A 20995-nucleotide genomic window follows, 5' to 3' on the forward strand; every position below is an offset into this window, starting at 1 on the left:
CTGGTCATTTTTTGGTACCAGGACCCAATAGGTGGTGGGCCTGCACCACGGGCCTAACCCCCTGCATCTCAACTAGCGTATTCAATTCGTCACAAGATTTTTGCGTGCTTGTGCAGTTGGTGCCTAGAATTTATTATCATACTGCCAATAGTTTCGAGGATGAATTTGACCAGAGATCCAGATTATGGAAAAGAGAACCAGTATCCCTCACCCTGGCTGTACTCCTGGGACTGGGAGTTGCCACGGGCGTAGGGACTGACACTACGGCCTTAGTCACAGGAGAAAGGAGATTAACTGCCTTGAGCAATGCTATAGATGAAGACCTCAGGACTTTAGAACAGTCCATCTCTAAACTAGAAGAGTCCCTCACCTCCCTGTCTGAAGTAGTGCTCCAGAATAGAAGAGGATTAGATCTGCTGTTTTTAAGAGAGGGAGGACTTTGTGCGGCCCTTAAAGAAGACTGCTGTTTCTATGCAGATCACACAGGGGTAGTCCGAGATTCAATGCAAAGATTAAAGAAAAGATTAGACATGAGGCAGCAAAGCAGGGAGGCGCAACAGAGCTGGTTTGAATCCTGGTTCACTAAGTTCCCCTGGATGACGACCTTACTATCCTCCCTAGCAGGACCCTTGCTGATTTTTTGTCTACTTTTGGTCTTCGGACCGTGTGTTTTCAATAGAATTACTGCTTTCATAAGAAAAAGAGTCAATGCAGTGCATGCTATGATGCTCCAACGCCATTACCAAGCTCTCCCACGCAATGAGCCACTGATAGTAGACACCGAAAACTAAGTTCTAAGATTAGAACTAAGGACAAAAGAAGAAGTGGGGAATGAAGGAAGTAAATTATATTAAAAATTTAAAAGTTAATACCTTAGAGACAGGCACCTCCACACCCTAAGGATTCCTGGTATAAGGGGGAACGTTTATCGATCCTGACTGACTCTATTCATAGAAGACTCGCCCCTAAACTGTTCGGGAAAATTGAGAACAAGAGAGTGCTCCAGAGGGATAAGTTTGGGAGGGGCGGGGTGGAGGGGGTCCAGATGGGGACGCGTGTGTGTAACCTGATAATTGCTTCGCGCCATAGCAATTCGCGCCATAAAATGTAACTGTTTAAATGTTTTAAATTAGCCAATCATGTAAGACCGCGCCAACCTTTTCCCGCTTTATGCTTCCGAATCCTATAAAAGAGCTTGCCCCTTAAGGTTCGGGGTCGACCCCTCTGTCTCCTGCGAGAGATACGTGTCGACCCGGAGCTCCGCTTAATAAAACCTCGTGCGTTTGCATCAAGCTCGGTCTCCTGTGTCTGTGGGTCCGCGCCTTCCCGAGACTGGAGTTGGATTTCCTTTTTGGGATCCTACAGTTCTTCCCAGATGCTTTTGTGGGAGATCAAGATTTGACCATCCTAAAATATATCTCTTTACCTTGATTGTTTTCTCTGAGGGACATTTGTCCTCCCCCACTAACTGCCTAAAGAATTTGACATGGTAGCTCCTTCCTGGAACAGATCTATCATGAAGGCTGTAAAGATAATGTAGGATAAATGTTACAATAGAAAAGGCACCAACAAGCCCATCTTTTCAGAAGTTCTGTCTCTCTGGCCACATTCTCTGGATGGCCCTGCGAGGAGTTGCCAGACAATCATTTACATTTATAAGGGAAATCTCCATTTGTAAAGGTGTCTCCCTCTCTATTTTGGGAAGATGGGGGGATGGCCTCATTTCTAGAGGCTTATCAATGTGGAAGGTGAGGCCTTAAATCTGCATAATAACCTTACTCTTGTTTACTGTGCTTTAGTGGTAATCTCCTGTAACTGACTCCCCCCACCCCCAACATCCTCCTTTGTCGTTGGCTGAACATGGTATTTAAGATGAGAATTTCTGCTATTGTGTTGAGAAATGTAGTGTACCTGCTTTCGCCCATGTATACATGTTATTAAACTTAGTATTATTTTCTCCTGCTAACCTGTCTTGTTAATTATTTGGCCAGCCATAAGAACCTTAAGGAAAAGGGCAGAGGGATATTCTCCCTCTTCCCCGACACTTTCTTTACCTCAAACAGCAATACTTCCAAAGTTTAAATGAAAACGTGACCAATTTGGTGAAAACCAAGTGACTTGTTTGTTTTAGCATGCCAATGAGATTAAGAAAATAAGTATTTTAATTATTGTTATTGATTATAAAAATCAGAAGAAAACAAACTTCTTTGTCCAAAGACATTTCTGCAAGTGAAATTGTCTAAAAAACTGACAGGTCGCCTCCTCTTTTAACCACTAAACCATAAGAAATGTAATACCGTGGGCAAACACTTGAACACTGTCACCTGCACAAGTCCCCAGCGCTGTCGCCCCATCAAGGCCACAGATCAGGGTGAGGAGTTGGCGGAGGGGAGATGGCTTCACACTCAGTGTCTTTCCTTCCTGGGTCAGAACTCGGTCCCAGCTGCTCACTGTCTAGTCTTCTGGGGAAGCAGAGAATTCTTCTGGGGACACGACACACTTTGGGTGTTAAGGATGTCATTATTCATTTTTAAACAAATGTTAGATCATGTGACGCACTTCTCAGGACAGGAGAAGCCGCCTCAAGAGAAGGCAGATCTTCTCCAGGAGCTGACGGTCATTCAGGGAGAGCAGAGTCAAGGGCTGCAGAGCGACAGCCAGCTCCTGCTCTCGTCTCGTGGACACCTCGGTCACCACCCCCCGAAGCCCAGCCCGTGCCCCACCAGCGGTTCCCATTGTAGCCTCGGAGGCCCGCGCATGCGCAGGACCGGCCCTCAGAGCGGCAGAGGGGCCAGCGAGCTGGAGAGCTGCGTGACGCGTGCACCGGAGGCAGGGTCCCTGGTGCGGAGGTGGCGGCTGCGCTGGTTTGTGTGGGGGGATTGGCGGTTTCTGGATCCTTCCTCCAGGATTTTCAGCGCTGGGGAGCTCTCCCTTCTGCAGTGTGGAGGAGCGCTGGGCAGGAGGCGGCGCCGAGGTAGGCGGTGGGCGGTGGGCCGCGGGCTCTGCGAGGAGATCTCCGCCCCTGATGGCGGGAGCGCGGTGTCGGGGGCGGCGGATGGGGACGGGGCTGCTGGCGGGCTGCCTCAGGCGGGGGAGCCAAACCTCTGTCCCTTGGAGGAACAGAGGAGTGCCGCCTGGCCGGCGGGTCCCTCTGCCTTGGCGGGGCCTCACCTCGGAGGGGCCTCCTGCCCACCCAGCGGAGGTGCAGCGGGCGGCAGGGAGTCGCCTGCCCTCTGTGTGCGCCCTTGAGTTCATGCTCCCCCAGGACCCTGTCTAGGCCAAGTCGCGACATCCCCCAGTGAACACTTTCCTTCAGAAGATGGCCTGCAGTCAGCGCTCTTCTGCCTGACTCCGCTCAGGCTATTGGGCTCCTCATTGCGTTCTTTAAACAAATAAGCCTTCCTACTTCCTTGGGACCACCTTTATAGAAAAACCTAATCGCATTAATGGTTTCCGATAATTGACTCTATATTTGCAAGGCGAACTTTGAAGCCTGTGAATTGTTGTAAACTGCATTTAATGAAAGGAGCTTTAAACAATCTTTGGTGAAAATTATGTAACTTCCTAATAATAACTCACCTTTGGTTAAGATAGTTTGATGACTGATCAATTGATGATTGCCATAATGTGTATGGAATTTTGGTTTCAGTGGAAAGGTTTTTCTTGGCAGTTGGTGCTAAAATTAAAATCGGATAAGGAGGAGGTTTTTACAAGTAGTATGTAGTGTGTGTTTTGTCTCCGTACTCATTTAGAATCATAAGAATTTAGATTAAGAAAGCCCATAGAACAAGAATTTTGAAATTTTGATTTGACTGACCAGGTGAAAGGTCAAAAGGCCAAATACAGTAGGATTTCATTTATATGATATTCTAGAAAAGATAAACCATAAAGAAAGACAACAGATCGTTAGTTGCCATTAGTTTTAATATTTAATCATTTAGTTTAATAGTTTAATCATTAGTTTTAATATTTCTGATTAAAAAATACATTTTAATGATAGCATCCTAATTATGCTTTTGGATGATTACAGAAGTTAAAAACCTATTAAATTCTGCAGTAGGAACAAATGACTTGTTGGTTATTGGTGTCTTTGAAGTGTAAGTATTGGTGGTACTGAAATTTTTAACTAAGCTTTTTTGGATTCTGAACTACTGATTTTTTTACTAGATCATGTTGGACGTGGCATATTACAAGTTTCAAAAGGCTCTTTAAATTATTGTAGCAGGCTGAAGCTATTAAATGGTAATGTAAGATCTTTATAGATGAAACAGGCAAAATACAAAAAGCCATTCATCATTTTATCTTTGTTAAAAAATCAAGTAAATCTTATCATATACATGAATGACTTTTGGCTAGACAGACCTGAACTTGACAAGATGGACTCATTAGTATCGGGAACTTGTTTTGGAAAGTTAAAATGGGAGAAGATATATTAGTTTTACCTGAGGGTGACCTGAGTCAATATGGTGGGTTTAGCTGCTTATATGCTCTTTCTGAGTTACGATCTTGATTAAAAAGCTGGTCATAGACATACCAAGAAATTTGGACCATTTTATGTATCAACATATTAAGAAGTCCTATTTCTCTGATAGTTTCTGATTTCAGGGTGTCTGGGAAGAACAGTTTCTCAACATAGGTACTTTGGAATATAATTTTTGATAGTTGGCTTATTGAATCATAGAATTGTGGAGATGGAAATAATTTCAGTGGTTGTAGAGCCTAAACTCTTCATTTTCCAGGAAATGGAAAGTGAGGTTTCTTGAGTTAAGTCATCCATAGTCTGACTGCTACTTAGTGGCAGAGTTGGAACTAAATGCTCGGATGCTTGTCTCCAGATTCCTAGTACAGTGCTCTCTGTGCTGTATACATACTATTAAGGAGACAAACTAATGAGTTGCCTTCTCAGATCATATATGTAGCCAGCAGGGTTGATTCTTTCCCATATGCATTTTTTCCTTTCTTTTTAAAATAACTACTAACTACAATTAATTCATTCTCCTACCATGTCTAATGACTATCCTTATTTGTGTCTCCTCGAGCACATGTGTAGACTCCCTAGAATGGACACCTGCCTATGAGTGGATTGCTGGGTCAAAGGCTGATGTGCGTCTGCTACTTGACGAGCTGCAGCCAAATCATCCTCTGAAGTTTTAACAATTTCCATTCCCGCCAACAGTGTATGAGTCATCCTTGCCCTGGGAATTGTCAGATTGGCATTGTCAGATTTTTAAAGGTTTGCCAATCTGATGGGTGAGAAATGATGTATTTGTTTTTCTCTTGTTACAACTGTTTTGACAAATGCATAGAGCTGTGCAACTACTACATTCAATATACAGAACAGTTCCAGCACCCAGATCTCCCTTCAGCTGCTCTTTTGTAGTCAATTCTTCCCCCACCCTTAACCCCTGGAGACTAACGATCTGCTGTCTTTCCCTATGGTTTGTCCTTTCTAGAATATCATATAAATGGAATTCTACAGCATTTGGCCTTTTGACTCTGGATTCTTTCATTTAGCACAATACATTTATTTGAGTGTTCATCCATGTTGTTGACTGTATCAGCAGTTCCTTCTGTTTTATTGCTGAATGTAGTATCTATTGTGTGAATGTACCACAGTTTATCCATCCAGCAGTTGAAGGACATTTTAGTTATTTTCAGTTTTGTCTTTTTTGACTATGAATAAAGCTGCTATAAAACTTTGCAAACAAGTTTTTGTGTGAATATAAGTGTTCTTCTCTTGGGTAAGCACCTAGAAGTGGAATTGCTGGGTCACATGGTATATGTATGTTTAACTTTATTTTAAAAACTGTTTGTGTAGCAAAGTCATGGCCCACAAATGTGTCCTAATCCCTGGAACCTCGGAATACATTAGTTTACTTGCCAAAGGTGAATTAAATTTGCAGATAGAATTAAGGTTGCTAATCAACTGACTTTAAAATATGGCAATTATCCTGGATTACTTAGGTGGGCCCAGTGCATCACAAAGGCCCTTAAAAGGGAAAGAGAAGCAGCAGAGTAGAAAAAGATGCAACAAGGGAAGCAGGGCCAGAGAGATGCAGAGTTTCTGGTTTTGAGGGTAGAGGAGGGGGGCCACAGCCTAAGGAATGTGGTGGTCTCTAGAAGCTTGAAAAGGCTAGGGAATAGATTAAACTTTAGAGTCCCCCCAAAAGAACCTAGCTCTGCCAACACCTTGATTTTAGCCCAAGGAGACCCGTGTCAGACTGTTAACCTACAGAACTGTAAAACAATAAATCTGAGTTGTTTTTAAGCCATGAAATTTGTGCTAATTGGTTACAGCAGCATAACAAACTCCACTTTAAAACTGTTTTCCAAAGAGGCTGGACCACTTTGTGTTCCCACCAGCAATGTAGGAGTGTTCCAGTTACTTTCCATCCTCGTTAACACTTGGTATGGTCAACCTCTTTAATTCTAGTCATTCTAATAGGTACGTAGCAGTATGTCAATGTGGTTTTTATGTGCATTTTTCTCATGATTAATGACGTCGAGCATTTTTCATGTGCTTATTTGCCATCTGTGTATCTTCTTTAGTGAAGTGTCCAAATCTGTGCCCATTTTAAACTTGGATTTTCTTATTGCCGAGTTTTGAGAGTTCTTTATTGTCCTGTCAGATATGTGATTTGCAAAAGTCTTCTCCCAGTCTGTGGCTTGCCTTCTCCATCCTCTCACCAGTGTCTTTGGAAGGTCTGTGTAATGTAACTCGAGAGATTCCACATGACCTTGTCTTCCTTCATTGGGAAACAGAGTGAGGTTGGAGCACCTGAGACCAATCAGATGTTGATCACATTTGGGGCTGGGTCTCACTTTTAGTAAACCCAGCCCTTCCGTTTTCCCCCTGTTCCTGTTTGCTGTGTTCCTCTCCCCCGCACAGGGGTCTGGTTCTAAGTCTGGTAGATCTCTGTCTCCTCAGGTTTGGGAGCCCACAGAAAACTTAGCTATGCCCTTCAGACATCTCAGCACAGCTCTCCAGCCTCCTACCTTACATCGCTTCACAATATGGCACATTCCCTGAAGGTCAGTCTAGCAGTATGTTTGACTTCGGCCACTTCCACCACTTCTGGAGGTTTCACTTTGCTTCGTGGAAGCTTTTGGCCTAGTTCCCCAGATTCCTGTGCGGAACCAAACTTAGCAAAGGTGCTGCGAGGAAGAGCAGTTGTGTGTCTGAAAGCCCTCGGGTTTCCTCTGCCACACCAGTCCTGCAGAATCACTACAAGTTTGGCTAGTTTCTCTTTTCCCTAGCTGAGCCTCGGACTGAGAAAGCCAGATCCTCGGCAAGCACCCAGAATCAGAAAACGCCTGCAGGAGAAAGAAAGATAAAATTCCTTGCTCACATAAAAGTGTTTTTCTTCTTTCTGGAATTTTAGTTGCTTGGTTCTGAAGCTCTCTGATGCTCTAAAAATATATCTATAATTTATCTGGCTTTGTCCAGTTTTGCAGCAAGAGTGCTTTCCTGTCCTCGTCTCCTCTAAAACAGAAGTTCCCTTGTCATTAGTTTTTAACTCCATCTGTTATACATTGTCAATATTATTATTGTTTGGTAAAGTCATGCTTTCAATGATTTATTCAGATGTTTACCCTTTTTTATCCTCATGATCCATTTTTACATCTTAGCATTTCTTCTATCAATTGTTTGTTAAAGTACATTCATTTTACTGTTTAATTTTTTTCCTTGAGTAATATTAGCTCTGTGTTAACATCTGTGCCAATCTTCCTCTATTTTGTATGTGGTCACCACCATGGCATGGCTGATGTATGGTCTAGGTCCACGCCTAGGATCTGAACCCATGAACCCAGGCCTTGGAAGCAGAGCGTGCTGAACTTAAACCACTACACCAGGTGGCTGGCCCCCTTAAAGTACATTCATTAGAAGATCCTTAATGAGCATTTGTTGGTGGTAATACTCTTAGTAAATGTTTGCATAAAAATATCTTTAATTCACCCCAGTTCTTGAGATATGGTTTGATTGGGTATACACTGAACGTTATTTTCTCTCTGTACCTTGAAGATTTAATCCGACTCTCTCTTGCCTTCCATTGTTAAGAAATGTATCATATGGGCCGGCCCTGTGGCTTGGTGGTTAAGTGCGCGTGCTGCAATACTGGTGGCCCGGGTTCGGATCCCCGGTGCGCATTGAGGCACCACTTCTCCGTCCATCCTGAGGCCGAGTCCCACATACAGCAACTAGAAGGATGTGCAGCTATGACATACAACTATCTACTGGGGCTTTGGGGGGAAAAAAATTAAATAAATAAAATCTTTAAAAAAAAAAAAAAGAAATGTATCATAGGTCTAAATGTCAGTCTCTGTAAGTGTTCTGTCCCTCTGTGGGGCTTTGAATATCTTCTTTTGTATTTGGTGTTCTTTGGTTTCCCTGGATGGATCTGACTCTATATTTTTTTGTTTTAATTGTGCTTGAGATGTGTTCAGCTGCCTGAATCTAGAATAGAAGTCTTTTATCAGTTCTGGAAATTTCTTTTTGTGTGTGTGTGTGAGGAAGATCAGCCCTGAGCTAACATCCATGTTAATCTTCCTCTTTTTGCTTAGGAAGACCGGCTCTGAGCTAACATCTATTGCCAATCCTCCTCCTTTTTTTTTCCCCCAAAGCCCCAGTAGATAATTGTATGTCATAGTTGCACATCCTTCTAGTTGCTGTATGAGGGACGCTGCCTCAGCATAGCCAGAGAAGGGGTGCATTGGTGCGCACCCAGGATCCAAACTTGGCCCATCAGCAGCAGAGCGCGTGCACCTAACTGTTAAGCCATGGGGCTGGCCCTGGAATCTTCTGTTATTATGTCTGAATATTCTTTTAAATCATATATATATTTATATTATTTGTGAATAGCTTCTGTTGGAATATGAATGTGCTTTTTCTTGTGTCTTAGAGGAGGAGAGTTCAATAGGGGAAGCTCACTCTGCCATGATGCTGATGTCACTCTCTTCTATATATTTATATGATTTAATTCAAATATATATACACATACTTATATTATTTATACACATTCAATATATATTCATTAAATATATATTATTTAATTCAATGTATTATATTGTTCAATATAATGATTTATATTATTCAAAAAATGTACATATCTTATTTCTATATATGATCCTGTACTTGACCAAACTCAAGCCAGGCTCCATTGAGCCCTCTTCTTGACTAGGCCTCAATCTTGGCCAATTATAACTATGGCCTCTCAGTACAAATCATTTCACCCCCCCACACACATTATAAGACTTAAACGCTGACATAGTTTCTAACAGCTCAAATCCACATCCTTAGGATGACCCCTGCCCCCTTAAAGTGCCTGCCTGAGAAAGCTCAAGGCAGCCAAAAGAATTGACTGTTTGTTCTGGCCAACACTCAATCATTGGTCCCTGACATCCTTTTCTTAGAGCATTTACCCAAAAGTGCTTACAACTGTGAATATTTCCTCTGTCCTTTTGAGTTCTATATGTGTCTCCAATAACCCAGGAGTGCATTTCTCAAGGTCCTGAGAGCCATTCCTTGAGCTGAGGACAGGGTGTCTGTCTCCCAGACTCTGTGAGAGGAGAGAAGTGAAAGTTTGATCATTTGCAACCAGCAGACACAGCTGGCCAGATCACACTGCACTGACCAACACTGTAACTTTTCCCTCCCTGACTTGACTGAGCCCCTGCTCACCCCTCTGCCTGCTCCCTCATTCTCCTTTTCAAATGTCCAGTCACTTCTGTACAAATCAAATTGAGTTCAGTTCATCCTGTTCCCTCTTCCCTATTGCAGTGGTATATTACTGATTAAAATTTGTCCTGACCACTTTAACTAGAGCCTGGCTTTGTGTATACTCTATGTTTAACACACATACAGATAATCTCATGCATATGCTTATATATGCATATACCAACATAACCCCGGGCCCTCCAGGACCAGTTCATCTGACTCCTTATCAACAGAGTAGTTAAGAGTTTTCTTTCAGGAACTGAGACCCCCTAGTCCAGTTAAGGCCAGTAGAGACCACCAACCCATCAACTAGGCCTGTGCAAATGCTCAATAAATGACATTTTTTATGTCAAGGAGCTAAAAGCTCCATCCTCAGATCATCATAACACTGCCAATTTCTGAACACACATCCGATGAAGAGCCACAAAGCTTGACTTTGCTTGCACAGATCATCAATTACCTCACTTCTCCTTACTTCCAATCATCTACCTCCACATGTCAGACCACCCTGCCCTTCATCCCATAAATTGTGCCCCAAGCCCTGGATCGGGGACACAGATCTGAGACAGACACATGCGCCCTGTCTCCTTGCACATAAATCTCACAAAATAAAGCTACAATTCTTTTCCCAAAAGCTGATGCCAGAATAATTGGCCTTTTTAATGTGCATTGGGAAAGAGAACCCCAATATTGTGCAGTAACATCAATACATATATATACACTTAATGGATGTTTTATCTTTTTTTTTTTTCTTTGCTGAGGAACATTCACCCTGAGCTAACATCTGTGCCAGTCTTCCTCTATTTTGTATGTGAGTTGCCACTACAGCCTGGCCACTGATGAGTGGTGTAGGTCCACTACATCAGTTCCTGGGAACTGAACCTGGGCTGCTGAAGTGGAGTTCTCTTAACTTAACTTAACCACTAGGCCATGGGACCGGCCCATGTCTAATTGTTTTGAAGATGTTACTAGATATGCAGTTGAAGTTTCACTATGATCTCTGGATTTCCCTGCTGCTCCTTTAGTCTCTCACTTCAGTGTATGTGTTTCTTGCTCCATTTTTCATGCTAGAGGAATTCTTCAAATATCAAGTTGTCCTTGGCTACCTGTTCATATTTCTGTGACAGGAAGAAAACAGCTGAGTAGGATCTCTGTGGGCCTGATGGGGCTTGTGAATGTCTGGACTCAATGTTTCTTCAGGGGTGTTCAGTGTTGAACTAGTAACAGGCAAACAGTGTTGGTGCCCATGCTAGTCTGTAACAACATACTTATTCCACACATTCCCACAATGACAGACATCCTCTGAACACATGGAAATGCTGACAACACACCCACACCCACATACACACTATTTGCAAATGACCATCAGCATTCAGACTGTAAACTACACATGATAATGCACACTGATACTCAGAACATACACACAAACACACACATACAGACCACTCAGAGCCCACAGTGACTTGAATTCTCTAAACACACACAGACATCAACAAAACAGACCTTCTGAGTAGTTTTAAGCCATGAAATTTGTGCTAGTTTGTTACAGCAGCATAACAAACTCCACTTTACAACTGTTGTCCAGGGGCCGGCCCCGTGGCTTAGCGGTTAAGCGTGTCCACTCTGCTACTGGTGAGCCGGGTTCGGATCCCAGGCGTGCACCAATGCACCGCTTCTCTGACCATGCTGAGGGGACATCCCACATAAAGCAACTATAAAGATGTGAAACTATGGCATACAACTGTCTACTGGGGCTTTGGGGAAGAAAAAAAGTAGGAGGATTGGCATGGATGTTAGCTCAGGGTTGATCTTCCTCACAAATAAATAAATAAATAAATAAATAATGGACTGTTTTCCAACAACTTTGTGTTCCCACCAGCAATGTAGGAGTGTTCCAGTTACTTTCCATCCTCATTAACACTTCTTATGGTCATCCTCTTTAATTCTACTCATTCCAATAGGTAAGTAGCAGTACCTCAATGTGGTTTTTATGTGCATTTTTCTCACGATTAATGACGTTGAGCATCTTTTCATGTGCTTATTTGCCATCTGTGTATCTTCTTTAGTGAAGTGTTCAAATCTGTGCCCATTTTAATCTTGGATTTTCTTATTGCCGAGTTTTGAGAGTTCTTTATTGTCCTGTCAGATATGTGATTTGCAAAGGTCTTCTCCCAGTCTGTGGCTTGCCTTCTCCATCCTCTCACCAGTGTCTTTGGAAGGTCTGTGTAATGTAACTCTAGAGGCTCCACATGACCTTATTTTCCTTCGTTGAGAAACGGAGTGAGATTGGATCACCTGAGTCCAATCAGACGGTGATCAGATTTGGGGCTGGCTCTCACTTTTAGTAAACCCAGCCCTTCCGCTTTCCCCCTGTTCCTGTTTGCTGTGCGCCCCTCCCCCACACAGGCATCTGGTTCTAAGTCTGGTAGATCTCTGTCTCTTCTGGTTGGGGAGCCCACAGAAAATTCAGCTACACCCTTCAGACAACTCAGCACAGCTCTGCAGCCTCCTACCTTATATCACTTCACAATATGGCAAATTCCCTGAAGGTCAGACTAGCAGTATGTTTGACTTAGGCCACTTCCACCACTTCTGGAGGTTTCACTTTGTTTTGTGGAAGGTTTTGGCCTATCTCCCCAGATTCCTGTGTGGCACCAAACTTAGCACAGGTGCTGTGAGGAAGAGCAGTTGTGTGTCTGAAAGCCCTCGGGTTTCCTCTGCCACACCAGTCCTGCAGAATCATTACAAGTTTGGCTAGTTTCTCTTTTCCCTAGCCGAGGCTCTGACTGAACAAGCCAGATCCTCGGCAACCAGCTAGAATCAGAAAACGCCTCCAGGGGAAAGAAAGATAAAAATCCTTGCTCACATAAAAGACTTTTTCTTCTTTCTGGAATTTTAGTTGGTTGATTCTAAAGTTGTCTGATGCTCTAAAAATATATTTATAATTTATCTGCCTGTGTCCAGTTTTGCAGCAAGAGTGCTTTCCCGTCCTAGTCTCCTCTAAAACAGAAGTTCCCTTGTCATTAGTTTTTAACTCCATCAGTTATACATTGTCAATATTATTATTGTTTCATACAGTCATGCTTTCAATGATTTATTCAGATGTTTACCCTTTTTTATCCTCACGATCCATTTTTACCTCTTAGCAGTTCTTCTTCTATCAGTTTCTTTCTTCTTAAAGTATATTCCTTTTTACTTTTTAAGTTTTTTCCTTGAGGAAGATTAGCCCTGGGCTAACATCTGTGCCAATCTTCCTCTATTTTGTATGTGGGTCACCACCATGGCATGGCTGATGAGTGTTGTAGATCCACTCTTGGGATGCAAAGCCACGAACCCAGGCCTTGGAAGCGGAGCGTGCTGAACTTAAACCACTACACCAGGTGGCTGGCCTCCTTAAAGTATATTCTTTAGAAGATCCTTAATGAGCATTTGTTGGTGGTAATACTCTCAGTAAATGTTTGTATAAAAATATCTTTAAGTCACCCTAGTTCTTGAGGTATGGTTTGATTGGATACACACTGAAAGTTCTTTTCTCTCTGTACCTTGAAGATTTATTCCAACTCTCTCTTGCCTTCCATTGTTAAGAAAGGTATCATAGGTCTAAATGTAAGTCGCTGTAAGTGTTGTGTTCCTCTGTGGGGCTTTGAATATCTTCTTTTGTATTTAGTATTCTTTGGTTTCCCTGGATGGATCTGGCTCTAGATGGTTTTTTTTTAATTGTGCTTGAGATGTATTCAGCTGCCTGAATCTAGAGTAGAAGTCTTTTATCAATTCTGTAAATTACTGTTATTATGCCTGAATATTCCTTTAAATCATATATATATTTATATTATTTAATTCAAATATATATAAACATACTTATACATATTCATTATATATTCATTAAATATATATTTATATTATTTAATTCAATATATTATATTATTCAATATAGTGATTTGTATTATTCAAAAAATATACATATATCATTTATATATGTAGTTTCCTGTACTTACTGTTCATACTGGGAGAAATACAGAATAGATAGAAACAGACTGGATTAGTCTTGTTTGAACTCCTAGCACGTAGGACTTGAATCATTCAACAAATGAGCCATTAATAGCGGCTATACCACTGGGATCACTTTTCCTTCCTTTCCACCACCTCCCCACTCTGCTGCCACTCTAGCTCCAGGGCAAGTAAAGTGTGTCTCCTGAGTGCTGCTCCTTGGCCTGGAAGGCCCTTCCTTCACTCCATCCACCCTTTGAGCTCCTACTTACCCTTCAAGACTCGACTCCAGTGATGCCTCATTGGGAAGCCCTCCCTGGCGCTCCATCTCCCCAGACCTGCTCTAGGACAACATTCTGCCTCTTGCCCACGTCCATCACTGCCTGGCACCTTGCTGGGCCCCCTTGTCTGGACTTCATGTCCAACCCAGTCCCTCAGGAGGGGAGGAAATGCTTAGGCTCAGAGCAATGGAGCAGATTCCTGGACTGTGGTGACACTGCCCACCCCAGGAGAGGTCATTCTTTGGGCCTCATCCAGCTTGGGCTCAATGCATCTCAGAGGGAGCCAGGACACAGGGAGGCTGGCTCGGGGCTCAGCAGATCACAGGGTCAGCCTAGGGAAAAGGCACAGGGGCCACACACCGGGGCTCAGGAGAAAACTCCACGTCAACGATACCCTTGCTATGGGCAGCAGGGGCCAAAGGCAGCTGCACAGGCTGCAGGACGTGCTGGCGAGCCTTTCATCTGCTCAGAGAGTCCCAGGGCTGGATAGAAGGAACTCAGGAGGCCCATCTGAGGTGGAGGTCACCTCGGGGGCATGCAGGCAGAAGCTGCGGGTCCCACAGCAAGTGGAATCCGAAGAGGTGAGCCTCAAACTCCTTGCGGCTCTAATGTCTCCGAGTTGGAAATCAGTCCTTTCTGTCACAACCTCTAGTTGCCCCCTCACAGGGCTGTGCTTCTTAAACATGGCTCCCAAGGCGAGTGGAGGCTGAGGGTGAAGGGAACCTCCTACCCCTGAGAACCGCTGTGATCACAGCCTCCCGCAAGGGGCCAAGGATGATGAGAAAGGGACAGAGGAACTGACCCACACGACTTCCCCACGGATGCTGAACGTGCTTGTGATTCACCAGGCCAATCAGTATCTGTCCTCCTCCTCCAGTCCTCTCTCCCCAAAAGGACATGCCAGTGTTTACTATGACATCCACAGACACATCAAGGGCATCTGGGAAGAATCATGTGTACATCTGGAGAGAAGGGAACTGTGAAAACCAGTAATATCTGCATCCATGTGTGCAGATACTGACATCTACATACAACTGTCACATTACTCCAGCAGCCCTGGAATACTCCACAATCACCCTGGCAGATTTTGGCACATGGTAGCCAAAGCAACTTGTGGTGTCCCCAAGTGCCACCACTGCTGGGGCCTACCATGAGGGTGGGAGGAGGCAGGGTGCCATGCCCCATCTCACAAAAGTCTGGCTGGTGTCCAGGAGGGTCTCACAGCCTTCGACAATCATGCCCTCCATGGCTATGTTTTCCTGGATGCTCTCTGTTTCATTTACTTCATTGTGCATTATCCTGTGGAGACAGAAAATGTCAGAGACAGGCTGCCCCCACCTCTCAGGGAGAAAGTATGCCAGGCCTCTGGCCAGACCTAAGAAGAAAGCCTAGGATTCTCAGGTGGATCCTGTGTTCACAAAGGGGGAGAGAGCATGCATATTGAATGCCCGCTCTGCCGGGCACTCTATGGGCATGATCTCCCATCATCCTTTTGATAGCACAAGGAGACAGGTGTTGGAAATGTAAATGGACAATAATAGCTAGAAAGCAGGTCTGATTTAAAAGTCTGAACCACGTGGAACACAGATGGCAAAACTGGGAGGACAGGACTACAGGAAACAACCTTTCTTCATTACTCTGACCCCCACACCACTACTGGGCTTATCTCCATCCATAGAACTCCCCCCACCCATCCTGCCTCAGGGACTTTGCACTTACTGTCTCCACCCCTCCCCCAATGCACTTTATACAGTTGTTTCCTTCATATTCGGGCCCTGGAATGACTTAGTTTTGGAGCACCTGGCAATCCAGCTGGCTCACGGAAAGACTGACTCCAGTAAGCTCCAGCACGTCCTGGGGGGAGAAAGACACACCTTGCCCCTTAATCTAGAAAGAAGGACAACTCTCTTATTTGTCCTGTTCTGACTGCCACAACACCCCTCCTCCAGGAGGTGGCTCCATTTAACTGCTTTTTAAAAATAACATTGGTGGTGGGCCCGGCCCCGTGGCTTAGCGGTTAAGTGTGCAAGCTCTGCTACCGGTGGCCCGGGTTCGGATCCCCGGCGCTCACCAACGCACTGCTTCTCCGGCCATGCTGGGGACGCCTCCCACATACAGCAACTAGAAGGATGTGCAACTATGACATACAACTATCTACTGGGGCTTTGGGGAAAAAAAGGAGGAGGATTGGCAATAGATGTTAGCTCAGAGCCGGTCTTCCTCAGCAAAAGAAAAAAAAAAGAGGAGGATTAGCATGGATGTTAGCTCAGGGATGATCTTCCTTACCAAAAAACAAAAAAAATAACAGTGGTGGGAAAAGAAGCCTGTGAGTTCCCAACTTTGCTAAGAGCCTTGGTGGGTTTTCAGGAGTCTGAAGAGGTTAGTAATTATGTGGGGAGGAGCGTCTGGAGAAAGTACCCCACCTACTCCAAGAAAAGCACAAAACCTCTTCTTTGTCTGCTGATGCCTCAAATTCTACAACCACGACCAGATCACCAAGAGGGCTGGTTAATATGCATGGCTTACGTAGTTCTCTAGTAGACACTGTCCAGTTTAACCCTCTAAGCAATGAGAGATGATACTGGTCGAGCTGGATCTGTAATTAATGAACTCAGCGTGATGAGCAAATTATTGGGCCCCTCCTACCCTCAGTTGGCTCACCTGTAGAAGGCCGGAGTGAGGATGGAAGAGAATGCATTTCACGTGCTGACCTCAGGCCCAGCACACGGCAAGCACTTGAGTAAAGGGCCATGATCACTGTTGCTAGTATCACTGGTTGCAAAGGTGTTATTATAAAACTATTATTATCCATTATTTTCTGGTTATCAGACTTGGGGTATGGAGATGGGGTCTCTTGTTTAGAAGCCTCAGTCTGTCTCTCCCAGCAATGCTCTTCTCAGCAGCCCAGGCCCTAGCCCTGTTCTAGGGAGGCATCTTTCAAGGATATGCTAGTTCCCTGGATAGGGATTCATATTTGGAGGTGAGCAAAGGTAAGCAGAACCATTTCTTTTGACGAGGGTGGGGATTTTGCTGAGGAGGGCTGTATTTGTTACAAAAAAGGGGGCGATCCCAGAGTAACAACACTAGTTTCACTCTTAGACAAGTGCCAGCTGCAGCTGCTCGGGACTGCTGCCAGCCCCGGCTGGGGTTTGTGCTGAGAGCCACACCGTCCACGCAGCTGGGGAGGAGTTCCCAGGGCCGCAGGCTCCTGGGGGCACTGGAAGTGACGACCTGGGTTACAGTGAGCCCAAGAGATGAGATTCGGAAGAAAAAGCGGGACAAAGGCCAGAGGTAGGAGAGAGTCAGCCCCTGGGGAGGAGTGTTTCTGAGCACAGCCCGGGAGGGTTGGTTATCTGATGGCCTCATGCCGGGCTGGGAGCTTTCCTCAGTCCTCCAAGGGGAGAGAGGAGCATGAAAGGGCTGCTGTCAGGGCAATAGGAAAACTCACTTCTGTGCCATTAGGGTTGTGTTCAGGCCACAGGCAGGTGATCAGGTGGAACAAAGGATGAGTAGGCTTCAGGAAAGGGGATCAGGTTCTTAGGATAAATGCCTTGGCACCCATGTGCCTTCCTCGCCACTGCGCGCACCGGGACAGGGCATCCCATAGGGATGAGGAGCCTCGCTGGAGCCCCAAGTCTTCTCCTTGGGGAAGTGTGCAGGATTTGGCTTCTTGGGGCACGAGAGGACTGGGGTCCCCACCCCACAATGGTTTCTGTTAGTGTGCAATCACGCTCTGTTTACATCTGCTCCCAGAATGAACCTCCACTCCTGGGCCTGTGCCCTGCCCTAGTCCAGCCTGGTCCTCCCACTGCCCAGCTGGGAGACATGGCCCTACTGGCTGCCTTTTGCTGGACACGGGAAGACATTTAGGGCACTGAGTGGTTGGCAGGGCTGGGGACAGGACCCCACATGCTGCAGAACCACACTCCTTTGCAGCTTCTGGCAGCCCATCACTGCGTGTGAGGCTGCTCATCATCTCTTGGCCTCCATAAGGTGCAGACCCCAGGGCTCAGCTCTTGGTGCGCACCTCGTTCCTGCCTAAACTCACTCCCCTGGTGATCTCGCCAGTCTTGTGACTTTAAATACCATCTCCGACCTGATGGCTCCTGAATGGCTCACTCCCTTACACTCCAGACCCAAACGCCCTCCTCCCTTCTTGTCCTCTCCACCACTGTTGTCCATCTCAAGCTCAACATGCCCCCAGTCAAGCTCCAGTGAAGCAAGAAAGACTTCCCCTCCACACCTGCCCCTCCTGCACCTTCTCCATCTTGGTTAGCAGCAACTCCAACCTTCTGCTTGCTCAACCAAAAACTCTCGAATCACTCTTGACTCCCATCTTCTCTCTCCCCACATCTAATGCATCAGAAAATCCTGTTGGTTCCATTTTCGAAACACACCCCGAATCTGAACCTCCTGCTCACCTCCACTGCCACCACCTGGTGTAGGCCACCGTCAACTGCTCCCTGGGCTGTTGTAGGCGCCTCCTCCCTGGTTCCTCTGCTTCTGCCCCAGCAGAGGAAGTTTCCCCCTGGGCTTTGGGGACTGAAAGAGGGGCAGCAGAGGGGCATTGACCAGAGTGCTGGGGCCTCTGACACTGGACAAGTCATGGGATTCTCCACCCATGACACTGCCTGCTGTTGACTGCCGCCTTCGGCACGTGAAGGCCTGTCACCCAGGACCCCCTCTGGGGCTCCTATACCACAGGTTGTGACACACTGACACTGGAGAACAGAAGAAGTGGGCAGAGTGCCTGTGAGTCCCTTGGCAGATGCCCATCCTGGCAGGTGGGCCCACATGAGTGCCCATGGCCCTTTCTCAAACACCATCTGTGCCAGGGACAGCACACCACCCACACCATCCCACCAAGTGCCCCCTGGGCTTGAGCTCTGAACTTCTCAGATTGCCCCATGTCCCTGCTTCCAGGTGGGACAGGCTGGGGATCCCCCAACACCCACCCCTTGGGATCCTAACCTGAACATGACATTTTACCATCTGGGGCTCAACAAACTCCCGCCGTGGAGAATCCTCAGCCCTGGCCTGTCCTCCAGGGTGGCACCTGGGAGCTGGGTTCACCCAGACAGCCCTCCCAGATTAGCCCTGGCATTTTCCAAGCTGTTGGCTTGATGTGCTCTTGAAAAGTGGTCCAGGAGCTCGTGCAGTGTCAGAATGTGCCTGGGAATCTGCAGCAGGGACAGGCAGGGGGACAGGGACAGAGGCAAGGATGGGAAAGGACAAAGGGACAGGGAGACTGAGGCAAGGGGAGAGAGAGTGATGAAGCAAGTCGGAGACAGAGCAACAATGGAGAGAGGGAGAGAGAGACACCAAGTGGATGAAGAATGGTACTCGCAGCTCCCAGCACTCCCATGAGCAGGGCTGAGGACGGATACACACAGCACTTCTGCTCTCAGACTCTAATGTGGAGACTTTTCCAGGGTCTTGTCTAGGGCAAGAGCCCAGAGCTTCAGGCTCTAAGCCAGCAAGAGGAAGGGCCTGGAGGTGGGCTCAGGACCAGGAGCTCCCCCTCGCCTTCCCACACTGCCTACTCTGTGGAGCTGGACAGGCCTGCGGTCCGCTGGGTCAGGGGCTGGCTCTAACCCCATTCTCCAGGCAGCCCAGAGCTGGGGCCTGTTAGGGCCTGGGCTCTCCCGGCCATGGTCCCCTGGTGCACCCAGCTGTGGCTTTGTCCCAGATGGGGCCCTCACTGCCATGGCCCCCCAGCAGGCTCCCCAGGCATGCGCCCTCAAGGACAGGGCTAGGTGCCAGCTGGAACATGGGGTCAGTGAGGAAGGTCTCCAGAACTATCCCCTTGCAGTCAGTTTGGCCTCATAGTGCTTCAGCAGCTTGTCAAAGTCACTGTTCTGCTTGCAGTGGGCCAGGATCTGCAGGCTGTACTGGTGGCTGGAGACCAACTCCTGATAGAAATTGACCATGGGCAGCAGGATGTCCAATAGGTCTGCTCAGGAGATGCCCACAAGCCCTCGGTCACCCAGCCCCACCCACGGAGGTCAGGGCCAGGCTCAGACCTCCCACCCAGAGACACCCTTGCCTTTGGGGATGACTCTGGCACCACTGCCCTATCCAGGGCCAGATAGGTGGACCCAGGTATCAGGACAACATCAGAGTCACAGATCTTTATAGAGATGAGGCCCCGACTAGTCTGACTCCTGTGTATTGGAAGGTCGGAGAGGGCTGTTGTGGGTGCTGTGGTGTGCCTCGCCGCCTGAAGGGTCTGAAGGGCCACCCAGCTCTGGAGCTTTGGGGGGGTTGGCTGAGGACTCTGTGGTAAGTGAATTGCAGCTCCACATGCCCCTCGGCCCTTTCTCCCCCATGAGGCCTCCCTCCCAGAGTGCCCCGCCAGTGACAGATGTGACCCATCCGAGGTCATAACGTGAGTCAGTAGCTGGCTTGGAACCAGGTTTCCTGAGTCCCCCATTCCAGTGCTTCCCCCACATGACATGCCCTCCTGAGTCACGTCCCTTCAGCTGTCTGTCCATTCATCCACATGTCCCTGTCCTTCCATGCCTCCCCAGGTTCAGAAACTTGGGTCTGCTGCTGGCCCGCTCTGTCCCAACCTCTTGGAACACAGTACCCTGCCTTCTAGCTCCCGAAAGCCCAGCCAATCTCCCCAAACCTGCCCTTCAACACTTGATTGGCAGGGATGGGTCCACTAAAACCTCTGCTTATAAACTCCATTGAAAAAGAAAAACATGGCTCCTTTGCGATAAACTCTAAGTGGGAGCTTACACAGGGCATTCCACTACCCAAGGGATGGCACCTTCAACCACGCAACTACAGGAAGTGCAGACCTCGTCATTTTAGGGCTGCTTCCCATTGTGACCTTGGGGAAAAGCCGGTCTCTCCGACTTAGGGAAGTGAACAACAAAATGTCACACTCAGTGTGGGAGAGGCACGATGCAGGGGTCCTGCTGTGCAGCCCTCGGGGCTGTCAGGACGGTGCAGCCAGCTCGGAGAGCAGTGACGCAGGGTGGACGGAGTGGGAGCCTTGACCGTG

General features: G+C 46.7%; 1 long non-coding RNA gene across 1 annotated transcript; it reads left to right on the forward strand.

Moving 5' to 3' along the window:
* Nucleotides 1-2736: 2736 nt before the first annotated feature.
* On the forward strand, nt 2737-5481 carry LOC147916739 (uncharacterized). Its single transcript, XR_015552773.1, has 2 exons — nt 2737-2974; nt 4168-5481. It is a non-coding gene; the product is annotated as an uncharacterized LOC147916739 (long non-coding RNA).
* Nucleotides 5482-20995: the final 15514 nt, after the last annotated feature.

Source organism: Ceratotherium simum, chromosome 7 (assembly GCF_057802395.1).
Source record: "Ceratotherium simum simum isolate JZ-2026a chromosome 7, ASM5780239v1, whole genome shotgun sequence".
In the NCBI taxonomy this organism is placed as follows: domain Eukaryota; kingdom Metazoa; phylum Chordata; class Mammalia; order Perissodactyla; family Rhinocerotidae; genus Ceratotherium; species Ceratotherium simum.